Raw genomic sequence first — 5246 nt, forward strand, 5'->3', positions numbered from 1 at the left:
CACACACACACACACACACACACACACACACACACTGTATTTCAGCCTGCCTTGCTTAATTCCAGAAGCTGCTGCTAATAAGCTAGTTTTTTCACTGTGTGTGTGTGTGTGTGTGTGTGTGGAGGAGGGGGGTTTGTATTATTTTGGAAGCACACACCTGTATTTGGACTAAACATACTAGCATGACCACAAAAAGATTCAAGATCATGGCTCTACTGACGAGAGGCCATCAGGTTTGAGAGAACGCTGATATTCTTGTCCTGGGTTCAATGGAAACATGGTGTCAGAATGTGCGCTGGTCTGTCAATACAGTTCCCTCTGAAAGGTTTGGGATTTATAATCCAGCAAGCCCAGGATTTATTTTTATTATACACTGAAGACATTTGGCTTTGCGATATGTTGGTGATTTTAAGGACATTCCAAACATGTTCCAATATTTTTGATCATTTGAAAAATGGGTAGGTTTAAACACAAGGTGCCATATTTTAAGTTGTTTGACCAGAATTTAATTTCCTAATATTTACAACTAAATTTGTTAATCAACTCCTATTCATCGTTTGATCTCAAGCCCAAATGTTTCCAGTATATAGCAAACCAAAAATAATTGCCCTTGCTGTTCTAATACTTTTCTCCATCTAATGGGAATAGCTCAGCAGCGGTGTTCTTCACAGTGGCTGACAGTTTTTGGTCTTGGTCTTGTCACTGAGTTGACCTGTGGAGATCCAGGGCAGGTTTCATGGTGATTTTCTCTGGCAGGTGGGGCATCTTCAAGTTACTTGGTTACAGTTATATTTCTATAGCACTTTTCTAGACACTCAAAGTGCTTTACACTGGGAGGAGACCACTAGTGTGTATCTTCCACCTGGATGATGGGACAGCAGTCATAGTGTTCCAGAACTCCCACCACAAACAAGCTATTAGTGGAGAGGAGAGAGTGATGTAGCCAATTCAGAGATGGGGATTATTAGGGGGTGATTGAGAAGGTCAATGAGGGAATTTGGGCAGGACACTGCGGTTATACCCATACTCTTTTTTTAATTTATTTTTTATTTATTTATGTTTTATATTTTTAATGACCACAGAGAGTCAGGACCTCAGTTTAATGTCTCATCCAAAAGACAGTGCTGTTTATACAGTAGTGTCCCCGTCACTATTTTGGGGCATTAGACCCCACACAGACCACAGGGTGAGCCCCCCCTGCTGGTCTCACTAATACCACTTCCATCAGCAAGCTTAGTTTTCCCCAGGAGGTCTCCCAGTACTGCCCAGGCTCAACCCTGCTTATCTTCAGTGGGACGCCAGGCAAGAGCTGTAGGGAAAGATGGCTCTGGTCATGTTTTTCTGCATTCAGTGATGGACTGGGAAACTGTTGTTTTCTTGTAGCTGCCCTAACTGTTTAGGAGGGTGTGCTCCTCAGTGCAGAGGTACGCTTCCATACGGAGGCTCTATTCAGTGACTGTATCCTGTGCTGTGATTGGCTTGCAGGTTTGGAGGCAGTGTGTTTGAAGTGCCACTGCACTACGATAAGCCCGCCTTTGAGAGTGAAACTCGCAGCTAGGAGACCAGCAAAACACACTGTGACTGTAAACACACACACACAACATGCGCACATGTTCACATACACTATACATACATTTACAGTCACAGGTTTGGATTTAAAAATGCATTTTATTTAATTTCTGTGTGTGAGTTATTTAATGACCTCATGCTGTGGTTAATGGGAGGAAAATCTCTTCTCTTTATCTCTGGGGTGTGTGTACTGGAGAAACACACAGTTCACTAGCTCCCTCTGCTGGACATGTGTTGCATTACCTCTCTCTTTCTCACACATACAGTCCGTATATACTGAATTTGCCATGTGACAGGTGTTCCTGGTTCAGTATGGGTGGAGCTTATGTAATTTTTTTTCAACTTAATCATGTGACATCCGTTAGCTTTTCTTTCCACTTGTTCAGCTTGATCATGTATTTAATGCTGTATAGCGACTGCTGGGAGGTAACGTTAATGTTCGCTGTGTTAACTAGTGCTGTGGGTAGGTGACGGGCTAGCACAGCTGATATCACTAAACTATTATACTGTTTAATTATAGGCAGGCTTTTATGCCCACAAATACTAAAGAAATAAAAAACAGAAGCTAGTGGTAATGTTATACAGTTCAGATTATACTTAAGCTCCCCCCTCACACATAGACACGCCTGTCAATTGGCACAAGAAAGCTTGCTATTTTTCAAAAAAAAAAAAAAAAAAACCTTAAAATTATTCTAATTTTACTAACTATTTTACAAAATATCAAAATGTGTCCTTTTATGTGTGTGTGTGCTTCACAACGTGGCCTTATTGGTATCTTCTGTACTCTATGAACTACTGATCTGAACTGTTAAATAAGAGGTGTAATTTTAATCAAATTATAGTGATATGAAAATGTAAACTGTAAATAAAGTCTCTTTTTATCATGAATGTGCGTGTGTCCACCTGGTCCCTTGGCATGAGCGGGGATATTTATCTAGAGTATCAGTTACTGTACGAAGTCTGTAGTAACAGCCATTCTCTTAAGATGATTTAATGGAGCTTGCATTTAAAGTGTAACTTGTACTTTAGTTTTCTTCATTTTCCCAAAATTTAACACTAGATATTTCACAGTACATGAATACCACATGGAGATACAAACTTTATAGTTGACGTGAGGGTAACACTGTTTACACAAGGGTAATAGGGTTGACACTGAGGTAACACTGTTTACACAAGGGTAACAGGCTTGACACTGAGGTAACAGGGTTTACGACCTTTAAGTGTAGAGATCTGATTAATTTTATGTACATATGTGTGTTCATGAATAAAAAAAAAGTACTGTTGTGTCTGCTCAACTTTTTTTTGACGAGGGCTATGCAAATTGAATTTAAATTCACTAGTCTTACTTAAATTTCCTATATTAACTTGTAGATTTTAATTATAAATATATTTTCTAATAATTATAGTCTCTATTGTATTACTGGAACAATGGCCCATATACACTCAGCTAATCACGTGACAGCAGCACTGTACATGAAATCATGCAGCTACAGGTCAATAGCTTTATTAATGTACACATCAAACATGTATTATTGTGTATGGGGAGGACCGGGTGGGTGTGAGACCCAGTTTCTGTCCCAATTTCTGTCCCAGTCTGGCCCGGCTCCTTCAGGAACTACTTTATGTGATGTTGTGTATATCAGCTGCTTGTTTCTTCTTGGCCTTTACACACAGTAAAGGTTTACTGTGCTGCAGTTCTACATGTCTTTATTCTTTTGACCATTAGGGGATCTCCAATGTAAACCCTTGAGAAATTAAACATTTTCAACACATCTGTAATAAAGCTGCAACTTTTGGGGGTTTTTTTTGGAGAGTTTTTTCAGGTTTGGAGGGTTTGAGGGGTTTTTGGACTGTTTCGGCGGGTTTTTGGGGTTTTGAGTTTTTTAGCATTTCGGAGGTTTCAAAAGTTTTCTGATTTATTTTTTATTTTTTAGGGGTTTCGGAGGATTTTGTAGGGTTTTGCAGGTTTTTTAGAGTGTTTCGGAAAGTTTTTTTCTTTTATACTTTTTTTTTAATGTTTTGGAGAGCATTGGAGTGTGATGATCATGGTGACAATGTTGACGATGTTGATGACGATGAAGATGATGATGACTGCAACGATGATGATAACTATGACAATGACGATGATATGACTGCGATGACGATGATGATTACGATGATGGTGACGACAATGATGACAGTGACTATGATGATCACGGCAATGAGGGTGACGATGATAATGACGATTATGAGGACAATAATGATGATGGTGATAATGGTGGTGATGATGGTGATGATGATCTGAAGTCTTTATTTTCTCCTACAGCGTGTATGAAGCAGCGCTGCACGGAGCAGATGAGGGAATGTCTGGACTGGATTATGGCTGAATGTAAGAATTTGTATTCAAAATTTCTGCAGAGTATGGCGATCTCCTTAATACAGAAGTCAGTTGGTTGAGTAGGAGTAAGGTACTTCACCATTTTATTTCCTTGGTGAGTGAAATTAAGGCTTTAATGGAACCGGGGGGGACTAACCTGTTGTCTTATGGCTGCTTGATCTTGCATTCTTGGCTGATATGATGGAGAAACTGAATCAGCTCAATCTACAGTTACAAGGTAAAGACAAAACCATATGTGATATGATCAGTGCTGTGAAGGTATTTAAAGCAAAACTGTAATTTTACCTTTAGCAATTGAAAAACAAAAGATTGCAACACTTCCCCTCATTGGTAAAGACAGAAAGAAAGCCATGCAAATGCAACCAAAATTTTGGATGTCCTCGAGTATTGTGACCTCCTGTCCAGGCTTGGGCAGGAATCTGAGGAAAGGTTCAGCGATTTTGAAAATCTTGAGACATGTGTGGCATTTGTTGCCGTCTTTCATGGAGATAGACATGGATCACATTTCAAAGCAGATGGCTGAACTGTTCAGTGTCAATGCTGTAGAGATAGAGTTGGAGGTTATTAATCTCCAAAATCATATCCAGCTGAAATCTCAGCAACATTCACAAAATTTCTGGAGACTTGTAGACCCAGAAAACTACAAGAACATTCACCAAGCTGCCCTCAAAGCATCTGCTTTATTTGGATCTACAGACCTTTGTGAAGCAGCGTGTTCTGATATGAACGTGATCGAATCTAAATTCAGAACAAGACTGACAGATGAACATTTAAATAATTGCATAAGAGTGAACCTAAGTGCATACACACCAGCATATACCTCCCTTGTGGAATCAATGCAGTGTCAGTCAGCTCATTAACTGTAAATAAGTGTGAATGCACTTCATGTCATATTGGATATTCTGTGTTTACAAACAGCAAAGAAGCACTAAGAATTCAAGTGGGAAGCAGAAAGAGTTGTGGGAGGCCTAAGGCACATTAGGTTGACCCATTTATTTTCAGGCAGGTGATTCCTTCCTTTTGTGCCAACTACCATAAAGCACCTCTAAGTTACAATCCGTGCTTTGGCCGGGAATCAAACCCAGGTCAACTGCTTAGAAGGCAGCTATGCTCACCTCTATACCACCAATGTCATGCTGGGCAATTCAACGCTGCTGAACAAAGTTTAAGTATGTGCTCTTCTCATCAGAAGACCATAGGCAACAGCTAAAGGGAGATTCTGTTGTGGTTTCTGTAGTGTAGTGGTTATCACGTTTGCCTAACATGCAAAAGGTCCCTGGTTTGAGACCGGGCAGAAACA

The 5246-nt window shown here is 39.9% G+C and overlaps 1 non-coding gene across 1 annotated transcript; it reads left to right on the forward strand.

Annotated features, from left to right (window-relative positions):
• The first annotated feature begins 5173 nt into the window (after positions 1 to 5173).
• On the forward strand, positions 5174 to 5246 carry trnav-aac (transfer RNA valine (anticodon AAC)). The gene has a single exon. It is a non-coding gene; the product is annotated as a tRNA-Val (tRNA).

The sequence above is a fragment of the Ictalurus punctatus genome, chromosome 12 (genome assembly GCF_001660625.3).
Source record: "Ictalurus punctatus breed USDA103 chromosome 12, Coco_2.0, whole genome shotgun sequence".
Classification (NCBI taxonomy): domain Eukaryota; kingdom Metazoa; phylum Chordata; class Actinopteri; order Siluriformes; family Ictaluridae; genus Ictalurus; species Ictalurus punctatus.